We start from the raw sequence: 17331 nt of genomic DNA, 5'->3' as shown, positions 1-17331 counted from the left end.
AGAGTGTCCAATGTGTATGTCTTTTAGGTTTCTCTTTCTCATGCATCATCTAAGCCAATTGGTCTTGCATAATTTTCAGTTGTTTTTGGACTTTAGTGGTCTCAGTTTCTTCTTCACGTGTGATAATGGTCTCCACATCGAAATGTGTGGGCAGTTTAGCTCCCTCTTGGGTGAGTTTGAGAAAGTACTTTTCTTTCTCTTCATTGATTAGGATTCCCATGACCTTCTGAAAGTTTTTGTCTCATCGACATCTTGCTATGTGTTCAGGAAGGATTTCCACCTCTTCTTGTTCTTCATTAGTGTCATTTTCTTTCTCTTTCTCCTTGTCATCCCTAGGTTGTTCTTGATATCGACTATGGCTACCCCATTCAAGTTCACGATTAGGCACTATAGGAACTTGTTCAGTTTCTATATGTTGTGTTTGAAAAGGGTCCGCAGAGAAAGGGTCATACATTGTGTTTGAGAATACAGGACTCCTACCTGTCTCAGTATCCTTTTGGTAAAAAATATTCCCAATTTGTTGCAAATTGGGAAATGTTCGTTGATCTTGAGATGACCTTGCAGGTGAGGAAGATGGTGAAGATGCCTCACTAGCCAAACTAGATATGGATTGCATAGCGAAAGGTAAGCTACCTCTGCCATGATTATGACCCCTAGCATGACCATGTCTAATGTTATCAGGATAAAACGCGTTGCCACTTCTGGTTGTGACAGTCATAGGCAAGGACACGAAGCTAGAACCTAGAAAAGGACTATACTAAGACTGAGTCTCAAAAAGGACAAGATAGTAACAAGAATGCTATTCACTAAGGCACAAATGGTCTAATTTAAAGGCTAAAATAACCAGAGATTATGACCACTGCAACACAAAGTATGGCAAGCATTAAGATGAGGATGTATGAGACGAGACTAGTCAAGGTATAAGACACAAGTTTTCAATTAAGCAAAGTGTCGTTGTTCCAGGACTGTTTGCAAATAGAGAGCGATAAATGGACGCAAAAAAGGACAGCGTGCAGGCTGCAGATAGCTAAAACTGACCTAGATTGTAAATGCTGATACAAAAATTTGCGCAAAAAACCTTTACAAGTTGCGCGAAGAAGTTTTATGGCCCGTGTGAAGATGTTTATGTCTCACGCAAAGATCAGTAACAGTTTTTAATTTTGTGCGAGAATGTTTCTGTATCGCGCGAAGATGCGCAATAGAACTTTAATTTCGTGCGAGGGAAAAATGGCTTCACGCAAGATCCAAATGATTTCGCGTGAGAGAAAAATGATTTTGCACGAAACCAAAATGATTTCGTGCGAACGGACAGAACAGTTACACAACAGCAACTAATTTTGACAAAATTTTTGATCAATCCAATAACCAGGCAGATAAACAAGCGCGTAGAACAGCAAGCAAGTGATTTCAAGCACATCCGAAAACAATGAGCAAGGGAAAAAGCAACCTTGCGCATGAACAATCAAGTGACTTAGTTTGTGTTTAATCCATAAGAGAGCTATTTGTGTACATTTTCAAAGAGTTTTGCAATCATCTCACATGTTCCTTAAAAAAATAAAAGTTGGCTTCTCTAAGGCATTTAATAATGGTTTGACTCTGCAACTTTTATGGCTCACAGGGGTGACCTCCAATCCCGGCACACCGAGGTTTTGACACAGTCTGAGAACTTAATCTTCAAGAGTTGCTAGGGAGATCTGACAACCCACAGTGAACCACACCCGTGGAGATTTCTTCCACAAGGACATTTATATAGCGGTTGTCACTACCATGGAGAAAATGGCTATTACTACTTGAGGTTTTGTCATCACAATTTTCCCTGTAGAGGGATTTTCTGCTACGGTTAACCCTCTCTAAAGGTGACCGACTCACAATAATATACCACAAGGGGACTTAGCTTCCAGATTCAAGGTTCTGACACCTTTTCACCTTTAGCTCAATCAAAGCAAACAGATTAATCCGACATGCTAGACTAAGATTATCCCTTAAAGATCTATGATATCATCTTCCTGTGATCTATCAACCTCTCCGGAGAAAGGATGCCTTAATCAACAAGTCAAAGATTCATCTATCTACGAGATGCTCAAAGTATCCTCCCCACCCATAAGGAATCCGTCTTAGAGAGGAGTTTCACTAGGAACCCACTCCCTCAAGATCCACGAATAGTGTTCATGGGGGCTTAATTACTATGTGTGTACAGATGTTAATTCCTCAAAGAAAATCTATCTAAAAATAATCAAAAAGCACAAGGTGGTACACTTAACGCTTTAACTAATGTGAGGTGAGTCCAAAGATGTGGAACATTTAACCCCTCACACAAGCCAAAATGAGTCCACAACTCAAAAATTAGTGAGTTCTAAAAAGCAAAAAAGGGTTGCCTTATGGAGCCTTCAACGCTTATGTCCTGTAGACCCCTCCCCTATTTAAAGTGGCGCTGAGCTTGCAACCACAGGGTGGAACAAGGGGCCGACGGATTAGCGAGTCCAATAACCCAAGATAGTTAATCAGATCTATCACTAAAGACTAAGCCTGCTAAATGAATACTAACAGAGATTACACCCTAGTATGAGTTTATGCATGTGTTGTAAAATGGAAGTACAGAAGGAAACACACAAGCTCAACACGAAAGATGTTTGTTTTAGATCCAAATGAAATGTTATCAGCTGATGAAGATTACCTGGTGATCCTCACAACGCGCTTAGTAGATTCTTACCTGTTCCTGACAACTTTAGCACGCTTTTCCCATTATTCCTGAAACCGCTACTATGCTGTTCAAAAAAAATAAGACAAAACACAGAAACACTAGAAACTCCTAACAGTCAACAGAAAAAATTAGAAAAACACGCAAATCAATGCAAAAAAATTTGCCTCTGTCAGCAGAGTTTCACGCGAAATTCCTGACAGTCTGCGCGAAGAAGTTTTACGGCCCGCGCAAAATCAAATACAGCTTGCATGAGAATAAATTTAGCTCATGCGAAAAAATAAAGTCTCACGCGAAGATTCGCGAGCCGAAGAACTTTCTCGCGCTATGCGGAAAGAATCTTCGCGCGAAGATTCTATATCCTCGCGCGAAAATGAATAGTTTTGCGCGAAGATTCGAACCTATACGGAATAGTATGGACAGAGAACAAAAAAAAGATTAAAAAAATACAAAAAGAGGCCAGAAAAATTGATTTTCCCTACCCCACGGTGGGTGCCAAAAATGTATGCGTGAAAATGCGGCCTATACTAACACACACACTTCAACACGGTCCTTATTTGCGGATTCATCCCAGAATGAACATTGAATTGTACATCCGAAATTTGCCCTGCAAAGCAACCTGTTGCCTTCTATCTAAAGGGATTTTGCCTGTTAATATCCTCAGAATCGAGGTGTAGGCAACCAGACCCTCTAAGAATGAAGGATTTGATAATGTAATTAAGCTAAGAATGAGTATACGGATTAATCTAAGAAAATGAAAGATGCAATGTAATCTAAGAACAAATGAAGCAAACTAGATTAAGCATATGCATGATTAAACTAAAATGAGATTAAACTAAAAATGAGAATGTGTGCAAGAAATGGAAGTAAATATGAGCATGAATTTCAACAGCAATTCGATAGCAAATCAATTCATCCTCCCTCAAATGAAGAGATGAGGATCTCTTAAATAGAGTTTCTTAGAATCCATCAACGGTTGAGATCGATTCAGATCAACGGTCAGGATTGAAGATGAGTTTCAGTCATAAAGGGAGATTCTCAAGTTAAAGGGAGTTAACAGACTTAATTTGAGATAAATAAGGAGTTAACTATTTTAATTTGAGTAGAAAAAGGAGTTAACTGTGTTAACTCATTTTTGATCAATAGTGAACTGGAAATTCCCCTTTTTTGAACTGAAGAGAGATTTTGTTGAGATATTTAATTTAATAAAATGAAATATGCTCTCATAATTACTTTTTCTATTTAATTAAATAATCTTTAATTAATTAGAGACACTTTTGTTTAATTAAATAATTTTATTTAATTAATTAGGAATGTCTTCCCATTTAATTAAATAACTTTGTTAAATTATTTAGAAGTAAGTACTCTATTTAATTAAATAATTTCTTTTAATTAATTAGAAATACCTTTCTCATTTAATTAAATAATTACATTTAATTAATTAAGATAGGCGTATTTATTAAATTAAATAAATTTAATTCCATAGTATATTAGCCTTAGGATATAATTTAATTTAATTAAAGTATAAATACTTAATAATTAAATTAAATATTAATCAAGTAGGTTTAATGCAACTAATATGAGTACGTACTATAGGAATTAAATAAGAAATATGATGAATGCAGATTAGGGTTTTTCTGCATTTGACAATTAAGTCAAGTAGCGAATAGCAGAATGAGAATTGCCTATTAGAATAGGACTTTGGAATTATTAGAAATAGACTAGAATTGGTATAATGGCAATGAGCCAATTTTGGGGTATTACACCTATTGGGTTGAAGGACTAAAACATAATTTGTTGAGTGTGGCACAACTAATCAATATTGGATTCAAGGTGGAATTCACGCATGGAAAGACAAGACTATTGGACGACAAAGGAAAGCTGATTGGATTAGGCATACAAACAAAAGGTCACTTTTTTTATTTTAAACTTGGTGAGTGCTCATGTTTTATTGCTCAAGTTGAAGAAATTTGGCTGTAGCATAGAAGGTTATGTCATGTGAATTTTGATAACATGGTAAAAATAAGAAAATTTAGGAAAGTAAGAGGCATTCCTAGTATAAGGAAACCTGGTGTTAGTTTGTGCAAGAATTGTTAGATTGGTAAGATGGGAAAGACTAGCTTTAAAAGTAAAAACTATCAGTTTGAAGAAATTTTGGAAATTGTGCATACTAATTTGTGTGGACCTATTAGAATTGAGAGATATACTAGAGAAAAAAATTTCATTCTTTTTGTTGATGACTACTCTAGAATGATGACTGTTATGTATCTGAAAGAGAAGTTAGAAACATTTGAGAAATTCAAATGGTATTTGGCTAGAATAGAGAAGAAAATAGGAAAAAGATTGAAATGTTTAAGATCAGACAGAGGTGGTGAATTCATCTCCCATGAATTCAATAACTTTTGCATTGAAAGAGGAAACAAAAGACAAGTATCAGCTCCCAAAACTCTCGAGCAGAATGGAATAGCTAAAAGGAGGAATAGATCTATCATGGATTTTGTAAAGAATCTAATGATTGAAAAGAACATTGCTATCAAATACTGGAAGGAAGCTATCAGCACTATAGTTCATACCTTGAACTGAGTACAGTTGAAGAAGGACTCATTCAAAACCCCTTGTGAGTTATGGTATGGCTACAAACCTAATGTAAGTTACTTGAAAGTATTTGGAAGTAAATGTTATATCTTGAAAGAATCTAAAAAAGGAAAATTTGATGTGAAAGGAGATGAAGGCATATTTTTGAGATATTCTTGCAAGAGTAAGGCATATAGATGTTTAAATTTGTCTACTCACAAAATCATAGAAAGTTCACATGTGAAAGTTGATGAGTTTGTAGAAAGGACTGAAAAAAAAAAAAGCAAAAAGGAACTAGAAGATTACAGGAGATTTTTTTCATTGAACCTGGTATAGTGCTAGATACATCTATCAATTAGGAGACTTCTACTCCCAAGTCTTCATCAATCACCGAGTTGCAAGAAGTTCTAACTGAGTCACAAGAACCCGAGTGACATTTTGAAGCTACCGAGCCAATGCGTACCAAGTCTGAGCAACCAGAACCTGAAGTTGAAGTGCAAGAGGATGACAATGCAATTCATTCAAGAGGAAAGGAACCTATATTGTCCAAGTATGTCAAGAGACTTCATGCACCAAATTAGATTGTTGGAGAAAAATTTGAAGGTACTATGACAAGAAGTAAGCTAAAAGGTACTTGTTTACTTGCTGATTTTGAACCTAGAAATGTCAAAGATGCATTGGAAAGTGAAAGTTGGATTGAAGTAATGAATGAAGAGATAGAGAAAATAGAGAAGAACAAAACATGGACTCTTGTACCTAAGCCTAAAGATAAAAATGTGATTGAAACTAAATGGGTATTCATGCATCAGTTGAATGAAGGTGGTAAGGTATCAAGAAACAAAGCTAGATTAGTGTGTAAAGGCTACTATCAAGATGAAGGAATTGATTATGGAGAGAATTTTTCTCCTATTACAAGATTGGAAGGTGTCAAAACCTTACTTGCATATGTTGCACACAAAAGATTTAAGGTATATTAGATGGATGACAAATCTGTATTTCTCAATGGTATTCTAGATGAAGAAGTTTGCATTGAACAACCTAAAGGTTTTGGTGATCCAAACAAAAGGGACATGGTCTAAAAATTACACAAAGCATTGTATGGTCTGAAACAAGCTCCTAGAGCATGGTATGAGAGATTACATAACTACCTTATTCAGATTGGTTTTTAGAGAACTAATGATAACAATACCTTGTACATCAAGGAAGGACTAGATAACAAGATTTTTTTTTGGTAGAAATATTTGTGGATGATGCTTTGTTTACAAGGAATGATGATCTATGCAAAGAATTTCAAAAAAAATGAACAAGGAATTTGAGATGTCTATGTTTGGTGAGATTAAATTCTTTATTGGTCTTTAGATTTAGCAGAGCAAGAATGGTATCTACATCACTCAATCTAAATACATTAAGGAGATACTCAAGAAGTTTGGTATGGAAGATTCAAAACTAGTTGGAACTCCCATCTATAGTGGACTAAAGCTTACCAAAGATGATGATTCAAAAGAGGTAGATTAGACCTTGTATAGATCAATGATTGGAAAACTCCATTATGTGGTTTATACAAGGCCTAATATTGCTCTTGTAGTTGGTATAGTGGCAAGATTATCAGAAAAACCTAGAGAAAATCAAATGGTGATAATCAAAAGGATCTTGAGATACTTGAAAGACACTAAAGATTATAGATTGTGGTATAAATTTGGAGGAAATCTAGACTTGAAAGTGTTTACTAATGCTGATTAGGCAGGAAAAATTGATGACAAAAAGAGTACAAGTGGTGGAGCATTCTTTCTTAGAAGGAGGTTGGTATCTTGGACAAGTAAAAAGAAAAATTGCACATCCCAATCTATAGCTAAAGTAGAATATGTTGCATTAGTAATGAACTATTCTAATATTGTTTGGTTTAAATAGTTATTGGAAGGCATGAAGGTTGAAATTAAAGAACCAATTGTTATGTTTTGTGATAATACAAGTGCAATTAATGTAATACCCCAAAATTGGCTCATTGCCATGATCATCAATTTTGGTCTATCAATCCTAAGTCCTTTGTCACTAGGCAATTCTTATTTTGCCACTTGCTACTTGACTTAATTGTCAAATGCAGAAGACCCTAATCTACATTAATCATGCTATTTATTTAATTCCTAAAGTATCGACTCATATTAGTCACATTAAACCTATTGATTAAGATTTGATTTAATTTAAAGTATTTACACTTTACTTAAATTGAATTATCTCTTAAGACTAATATACTAAGGGATTAAATTTATTTAATTTAATAATTATGCTTATTTTAGTTAATTAAAAGTAATTATTCAATTAAATAAAAAGGGTATTTATGAGATCATATCTCATTTTATTGAATTAAATATCTTTCCTAAATTCTACTTCTTAGTTCAAAATGGAAGTTCTTAGTTAAACTACTTCTCGAATTAGAAGTGACTCAAATCACTCACTCTCACACTAAAGTAAATTTGGCTTAACTATTTCTAGCACTCAGGGTCTGAGGTAGTTAATTGTATATGAATTGGGAAAATTCCATTTTGATTGAATCTTTGCTTCAATCCTGATTGTCGATCCAAGTTGATCTCACTTGTTGATGGACTCTAGGAATTCTATTTAAGGGGCTCATAATTCCTCATGAAGAAGGTTGAAAAATGATTGCTATTGAATTGTTATCAGATTACATACTCACTTTCATAGTTTTATATGTGCTTTTGCTTAAACATCTTAGTATTCATTTAGATTAAACAATAAACATTACATATAACTTAATTCCTTTTATTATTTAGATAAACATTTGCATAAAATTTAGAATAATTGCATTCATATAGGATTAATCATTCCAAAACCCTTTGTTCTAGCATGGTCTGATTGCCTATACCTCGAATCTGAGAGCATAAGTAGGTAAGATCCACCTAGATAGAAGGCAATAAGTCATCTTGTAGGACTCTTCTTGGGTGAATAATCTCATGTTCATTCTAGGATGAATCTGCATATAAAGATCATGTTGAAGTGTGTGTGTTAAACAGAGGCCACATTCCATGCATACATTTCTAGCGCCCACCGTGGGGTTGAGAAAATCAATTTCTTTGGCCTCATCTACATTTTTTTTGATATTTTAGCATTCTGTCTGTACTATTATATACAGTCATTCGAATCTTCATGTGAGACATTCCATTTTTGTGTGATGATTTGAAGGTTCTCATGCGAAGTTCTAAACTGTATTGCCTAAAAAAGTGCCCCATTACACAAGTCTTCGCACGACACATCATTTTCTTGCATGACTCAGTGAAAGATTTCGTGCGACCCTGCACAAGATTTTGCACAAAATTCTAAAACAACAAGATTAATTTATCACTTTTCAAAATTCTATTCATTTAATTTTCTAACATGTTTTTCTCTAAATCTTTATTGTTCTATTTCTCTAGTTTTTTGCAGCTTAATTGTTGTCTGTAGGCCGTTTGTCAAAGATTCCTTACAAAACCCATTCAAACATGAACTGACCCTTTGTTTGTAGGATGATTTCCAAAGATATGTTTGATGAATACTACCTTTAAAACCCACAAAAATAGCATGTCTTCCTTCTTACTTTTAAAACATAGATTAATTAGGGCTTGTGAACTTCCTAGGGTGCAAGATAGAAGAATAGGGGATTATGCTCTTCACCACTTGGAGGTCATGACCAAGGGTGAATAAAAAACCTAGATGCTTCTAAAAGATGATATTTTGAAGAAGGCAAGAAGCTTAGTGGTTCTCTAGTATAGGTCTTTTTCTATGAAGGGATGATGATTTCCTTTTAGGGAATCAAAATCTTGAGAAAAGACAAGTTTGGATTGATTAAGTCAAGTCAATAAATTAACTTGTTCTACGTGTTTGGGTGAGAAAATAAGGTAGAGAATTATTCTCTTTCCCCTTGGGGGAAATTAGAAACTTGAACCCTTAAATCTAGACCACCAATCCAAGTTAATCCTTTAGAGGGCCTGCAACACTGATCCAACCTTCGAGAATGACCCAAGTGAGCACACTCCTTTCGCCAAAGATTCCAACTCACTATAATAAAGAAGCTTTGTAGAGAAAAAGACTCTGAAGCTAGATTAATTTCCTCTCCTTCACTCTTGATATCACATGTCAAGGAGAGACTCTATCTGTTGTACTGGCCGAAACCGGCCCCAATCTTGCTAAGCAAGTGTGTGCACCTTCAGATGCTTGTGTGGGCTTCTAGTCTCAACTTTTCTTATAGAGCCACCGAGGATTAATTCGAATGGAAGACAAGTAAAAACCTCTTAGTTAGAAGCTATCCGGTTCACCTCCAAAAGGAGGCATAATCTTTGTGCAAGGAGGTGGAAGAATCTCTCTTGTAGAACTCACCATAGGCATGCTACTAGATGTTTGAAGGTGGTATATGTGCTTGTCCCCTACCATAAGGGCACTCATTCTATTGGTGTAAATATGTACTTTACTATTTACACTTACTTAAGTTTACTTAGGTTAATGTATTATTTAATTATATTGCATTATTTTATTATTTTTATTTGTGAGACACTTAGGAATTTGCAAACCTTTTGAGTTGTCATGTTGACAACATAGGAGTATGCAACTCTATTTGAGCACATGGTGTCTACAACACTATTTTGCGTGTCCCACCCTTGTAGGCTTATCCTCTCATCACTGCACTTACTTTCGTGCTTAATGGAGGATAATCCATATCTGGTGGACATGTGCTTGGTTGTATGAAACTTCATGGTGCTAACTTCTATGCATTCTAGAAGCTCTCCTAAGGCCTTTATATTTAGGCACTCCTAGTGTACTCTCAAATCAAGTTATTGAATACATTATTATTCTGATCATACTCTCTCCATTTTTGGTCTTCAGTTGTGCTTGTGTTTGAGTTCTTAGTTCTTGGGTGAATTTTTCCCTTAGGCAAATTCTTACATGGTATCAGAGCTTGGAGACTTTCTTATTGCAAGCCATTCAAGAACTTTTGTTTGCTTCATCACCTCAACCTGAATCTAGAGTGTTGTAGAAATTGGGAGTGTCCAGCACCAGATTTGACCTCTCCATTGCGTCTAGAATGTTGAACCAATGAAAATTGACTATAAGAACACATGTGTTGGCCCAAAGGTGATCGTGAGGCAAAATTTTTTTGCAAATCAAAACCTGGAGGCTCGATTTGCGGTATGGGTATGGTCATTATTTTCAAATCTAATTAATTTATTTTCTGATTTGCATTTTCTCTCTGTAATTTCTATCATATTTTTCAAAAAATTTTTCCCTTTGGGCACATAGCAAAGAAATTTTTTTAACAGACCCGGGTAGTGACACCCCGGATCTGCCAATTTGGAGGATATATTTTTTTTTTCGCAGGGTTTATTCAGATTTAAGTCTGCAGGCTTTGCAAGCAAATTAGTTCTACCATCGACTATCCACCTCAACAGCCACAAATCTGACTTACAATCGAACCCCGATGGCATAGATTTTCCAGCCCCTTTTCCAACCGACAGTAGAATACCCTGCGAGGAACCTCTTTGCCCTTTTTTTTCTGGGGGTTTACTTTTAAACAACGCTCTCAGCACAATCACAGAGAATGTGGGATTAAAACCCACCATTCCTGACCATGCGCAACTATTTCTCTGCATCCCAAATAAGCTCGGCAGTAGCATCAATCCTACAGTCCAAGCTTTCTTCAGCACTGCATCTTTCTAGTGTCATCTCTTTGGCATTGGTAGCAAAGTCCGTGCAGTGTTTGCTATCCTCGACAGGGTTTTCGATCTCTAACATCATTTTTTGAAATAGCAGCATCGTGTTCAGCATTTTCTGATAGCACAATGTTTAACGATGGCATTGTACTCTTCCCGACGAAGGACTTTCCTGGGCATGCATTGCAGACCTCACTTGTAGTTTCCTTGGCCTCTGCAGAGGTTTTTTTGGCAGCAATGGCAACAAGCACTATTTCTGACATTGTACTACAGTTCCATTCTCCTGCCAGTGCTATCATTTTTTCGCTGCCTTGCAAATTTCCCACAGTCTGTGACTATCTTGAGATCTTGGCATGAAAAAAGGAATTTGAGTGTGCTTTAAAATCTCGATGCCCGAGTTTGTTTTTTTTTGGTCAACTACAGGCTTACTCTCCCACCCATTTTGGAGAAAAGCTTGTGCCACACAGACATATAACAATCCAAGAAGTGGCAGAATTTAAATTTCTCTTTTGCCAACTTAGCAGGTGACACATCTGCAACACACTAAGTAGCCGATACTACCATGCCATCACATGGAAACTAGATTTTTCACCACATCAGCTGCCTGTCCATATGTTTCGTATAGTATGGACTGCTGACTCACTTGCCACATCAGCCCAGGGCATCCATTTCTTGCTGACATCATCATTTCCTATGTTAAAATTGATGCCCATTTAGACATCATTCTAAGGTGATTTAAAATTATGTTGACAACCATTTGACTGTCAAATTTAACTTCACAGTTTCTCCTCTAGACCCCTCTCCAGATTACTTTTCAGTTTGGCAGCCTGACTTTGCGAGCTCGTAACTTGGACATTCAGACTCCAATTTAGGTGCAATTTTTTTTGTAATCAGGTAGAATTTCTTGAATTTTCAAGTGGTGTGTTGTTTTCTAGTTTTGGTGCATAGATTTTGCAGAATTTACATTTTTTGGCAACTGTACTAGCATAATCCTGCCTTTTGCAACTTCAAAAGCTCTATACAGGCACATCTGATCACTTTTTTAGGTTCCATTTTTTTTGAAAGTGCGCATTTTTTTGTCTACTTTCTAGATCTGAAGTCAGATTCTAGGGTTGTGTGAACAAATTTCTCACTTTTAAAATTAGGCCTTCTTTGGCATTGTAAAGCTTTGATTCTTTTCAGAATTGTTGTAAATCTAAGCTATAGCACTTAAGTGACAGATTTCAGCCTTATAAGGCAGTTGTAAAAGCAAAATTAGAAAGTCCACTTTGTAAATCTTGACAAGTGGCCCATTGTCAATGCACTACTTATAAAGTGCCAAAGCATCTCTTTTGGGGGGGTCTTTTGATTGAGTGAAAAGGGGGGGTGTGTATTGTGTTTTTGTGTCTCTCTATTTTGTGCTCTTTCATTTTTGCATCATGGGTTTTAAATGTCATCCTCTAATTTCATGCAACTATTCTACTTGGAAAGATATTACATGGAGTAGATTAATGGAAAAAGGATATAGTTTATATGTTGATGGTACAATTACCAAACCTACTGATGCTAAAGAACTCATTAATTGGAAAATTCAAGACCAACAAGCTTTAGGTGTTATCAAAAGTTGTATAATAGCAATCTTCTCTTCCACATTAAAAATTGTTCAGACTCTAAAGAAGCTTGGGATAAACTTGAATAGGTGTATGGTAAAGTGGATGAAGACCAGGGATTTCAGATTTAGGATGATCTACTGCTCTTGGATCCTAAGAATTATGACACAATTCAGGATTATATCATCAAAGTCAATGACTATAGGGCACTTCTAAAAGATTATGGAAATCCTATGAAGGATGACAGGTTGATTCATTATATCCTAAAGAAGGTACCTTCTAAGTACATCAACTTTGTTTCAAGCTTTCATACTCATAGGTTAACCATGGGATCTACTTACCAAATGCCTTCCTTTGATGGATTTTCTGACATGTTGATTGTTGAACAATCTTACTTGGTAGATTTTGGACTTCTCAAGTTATCTAAGACCAAAGCCTTAGTGGCTAGTGATGATTGCAAATCAAGTCAAGGGGGAAAAAGCAACAACAACAAGAAGCAGTGGAAGCAGAAAACACAATTTGAGACACAACATGACTCCTCTCAACAAGGTGGTTCTTCTTCAAACAAGAAAGGAAGTAATGAAAAGAAGGACAAACTCTTTTGTGCATACTGTAAAAATCCAAATCATGACGAGCATCATTGCAAAACAAAAAGAATCGATGAGTTAGAAAATCTACTCAAGAAGAATAAGATTCAAGTGCCAGGTACTTCTAAGGATTCAGCTCCTACCTCTTTGAAGGGTAAAGGTCAAGCACTTATGGCTAACACAAATTCTTTTTTGGAATAGATACTTGACTCAGGTGCCTCTTTCCATATGGGTTCTTCAAGGAAAGACTTTTCTTCATTGAAGCACTCAAAGGTAACACACATCTTCATGGGAGATGATACTAAGATGCAAGTTGAAGGGAAAGGACATGTAGAAATGGAATATGGGGAATGCAAAGATGTTCTCTATGTTCCAAATCTAAGCTCTAATCTCCTATTAGTTTACCAAATCACTCACCTTGGAGATGGTCACAAAGTTGAGTTCCTTCCTGATTCAGTGATGGTGCAAAGTCTCAAAGATGATTCATTGGTAGCAGTTGGGAAATTCAATGATGATAGGAGGCTTTATTCCTTCTCCCATTTTGTGCCTAAGAGTTCTTCTCAAGCCTTGTTAACTCACTCTACTTCAAACAACCTATGGCATGAGCTGTTTGGTCACCTTGACTTTCGCTCTCTTCAGCAACTTTTCTCAAAACACATGGTCAAAGGTCTACCCAATATCAACTTTTTCTAAGGGGGAATGTTCATCTTGTTCAGTGGATATGCATCTCAAGGAGAAGTATGATAAAGGGAAGTCTTCTTGAGCTCCAGTTGTTCTTCAACTAGTTCACATGGTATTAATAGGACCCTTTGCAATGACTTCAATCAACCAAGGCTACTACATACTCATATTTGTTGATGACTTTTCCAGATTCACTTGGGTCTTCTTCCTTCATCATAAGAATGAAGTCATTTATAATCTTCAAGACTTCAAGACTCATGTTGAACACAAGTCAAGGAAAGCCATCAAAGTATTAAGAGTGGACAATGAGAACAGATATGTTGAGAGGAGACTTAAGAACTTTTGCAAAATTGAGGGGATTGATCTTCAGAACTCACCAACATTTAGTCTGCACAAGATAGATGTTGCAGCTATGAGGATTAGGACTCTCAAGACCATGGCAAGTTGCATGATAAAGGCCAAGTCTCTTGATCCTACACTTGAAGTTGAAGCCATTAGCAGTGCTACTCACATACTTAATAGGTCTCCTCATCCAGCCTTAGATGACAAGACTCCTTTTGAGGCATGGTGTGGTAGAAAACTAGTTGTGATTCACCTTAGAGTCTTTGGTTGTCTAGGATGGGCAAACCTTTCTTCTAGGAGTTGCAAGGCACTGACACCTAGGCCTTGTACCTTTATCGGTTATGAAGACAATGTGAAGGCTTAAAGACTTATGGATCCAAAGACTCATGAGATTTTTGTAGAGAAGGATTTTCACTTTGAGGAAAGTTATCCCAGCTTATCCTCTACTCCTCTCTGCACATCATACACAGTGGAACCTAATAGTGACACCAGCGATAGTGTTTCAACAAGTTTAGACATGTGGGGTTCTGTCGATAGTTGCAGTGAGAGGTCAAATCAGTCTAGTACACATGCTTACATTGCCACAGTGAAAGGTCCAACACAACATGGTACATCTCGTCTTCTAGCTCCAACTTCATTTGACTTGGGAGACAGACTTGAGGACTTACATCTTCTCATTGATGATGATTCTTCTATAGTTTTTGTGAGGGCTCACTCTAACCCTCATGTCCATTCTCTACATGATCAATCTAAATAGGTTGGCATGATTGTGGATCCTTATGAATAGCAATTAGTGGAGGTCTCTTTGTCAATAAAAGAGACAGATGGTTTAGTGGAATAGGTTCAACAGACATCCTTGCCAGATCTGCATTCATTCTTTTTAGCATAGTTAGAAGGGGTGAACTTCAACATCAGTATAGGGATACTTGAGTAGGTTTTAGGGCCACCATACATCTTATGGACTATACCTTGGGCATTGTTTCTTCCTAAGGGGAGGAACACCATTCTGCATTCTTGGACTAGCTTCTTCATCGAAGTAGCTTTCATTTGTTGGCATTCTTCTTTTGGGGGAGAGCCTATTCTATCTCTCTTCCTTCTCTTATTATCTTATGTATATACTGGATGTATATCGTCATGGGGGGGTCTTGATTACTCCATCTATCGATGCATCCTTCTCTATCTCTCTTTTTGGGGAAGGGTTTTTCCCATGAGGTTTTCCCTCTTTCCCCACTTTATGGGAGATTGTATTTCATTATGTATATGAGTACCTTACATGGCCTAGTAGCCGGGACCCATTCTACATCATCATCCTAGGTCGTAAGCTTAAGGGCATTTCCCTAACTTGCACTTAAGGGGGAGTGTTGGTGTAAATACGTACTTTACTATTTACACTTACTTAAGTTTACTTAGGTTAATGCATTATTTAATTATATTGCATTATTTAATTATTTTTATTTGTGAGACACTTAGGATTTTGCACACCTTTTGAGTTGTCATGTTGACAACACAGGAGTACGCAACTCCATTTGAGCACATGGTGTCTACAACACTGTTTTGCATGTCCCACCCTTGTAGGCTTATCCTCTCATCACCACACTTACTTTTGTGCTTAATGGAGGATAATCCATATCTGGTGGATATGTGCTTGGTTGTATGACACTTCATGGTTCTAACTTCTATGCATTCTAGAAGCTCTCCTGAGGCCTTTATATTCAGGCACTCCTAGTGTACTCTCAGATCAAGTTATTGAATACATTATTATTCTGATCATACTCTCTCCATTTTTAGTCTTCAGTTGTGCTTGTGTTTGAGTTCTTAGTTCTTGGGTGAATTTTTCCCTTAGGTGAATTCTTACACATTCAATGTATACTATTGAGTCCTTTGAATAAACCAAAAACATAGGTGCCCTCTAAGGGGTGACATGACTGTGTGAGGTACATGCATGCACATAAGATGTGGGACAATGGTTTTACCTTCTCTACCATTTTCTATTTCTAGGGATAAAGTGTGTTTGTTATTGAGTCTTCAACATATCCAAGCCTAATAAAAAAAACTAAAGAGTCAAGACTCCCCCATCCCTCTAAGTTGCTTTGCCCTCAGTTGGATTATATTCGACTACTAATTACTTTCCAATGTCTTGTTTAAAAATACTTTGCCTTGGTTGAAACTTAAACACTGTCCAAAAAAAATTTAGAGTTAACCTTGTTGTCTATCCAATGAATCAGTCCAACTCGTCTGCCCAATCTATCCAAACAGTCCAGAAATCTCTTTGAAATCTAATGTTGTTGTCAATCTGGTCCTAATTTTTGTGCATAGTCTTGAATTTCCTCACATGGGAATTTACTTTTTCATGCCAGCTATTTTAGATCTTTACATAAGAAGTTGGGCATGCCCATGGGAGATCTTGCAAACTATCTTTTTTGGTCATGTTACTTCTTTGTGTGAGAGACAACACGTCTTCATTTGAATTTAAATTGGTGTTCTGTATCTTCACATGACCTAGTAAACTTTCTCGTGTAGCCTATACAAAATCTTTGCACGAGATCTTGTTCTAAAACTACCAAATTAGCTTATTTGGCTAATCTATGACCTTCATTCAGTCTATTTCTTGCACTAAGTTGTCCCTTCTCTGCTTGTACAAAGTCCTAAACTGTGATATTTAGCTTAGCTGAAGATTCATGATTCACACTTTGTCTAGTCTCATCCTTTAATTCTTTGGATTCCTATTCTTTAGTGCTTGTCATACTCCACATTATGATAGTCATAACCTTTGGTTGTTCTAGCCTTCAAATCAGACTACTTGTGCTTTAGTATACAGCATTCCTATCTTGTCCTATTGAGACTAAGTTTTAGTGTGGTCCTTATCTAGGTTCTTTCTTTTTGTCCTTGTCTATGACTATTGCAACAAGGAGCAGCAATGTGTTTTATCCTCTAAGACTTAGGCAAGGTTGTGCTAGGGGTCATAATCATGGAAATGGTCACTTAACTTGTGTTACATAGTCTACATCTAGTTCATCTAGTGAGGCATCTTCACGATCTCCCTCACCCATCAAGTCACCTCAAGTCCAACAAACATTTTCCATAAACCTACAAAAAACTAGGAATCCTTTGTATCAAGAGGATCCTGGAACTGGTAGAGGTCCTGTATTCCCAAACACAATGTT

The sequence above is a fragment of the Cupressus sempervirens genome, chromosome 8, assembly GCF_028749045.1.
Source record: "Cupressus sempervirens isolate cs-2001-9-10 chromosome 8, ASM2874904v1, whole genome shotgun sequence".
Classification (NCBI taxonomy): Eukaryota; Viridiplantae; Streptophyta; class Pinopsida; order Cupressales; family Cupressaceae; genus Cupressus; species Cupressus sempervirens.
This window is presented reverse-complemented; position numbering follows the sequence as displayed.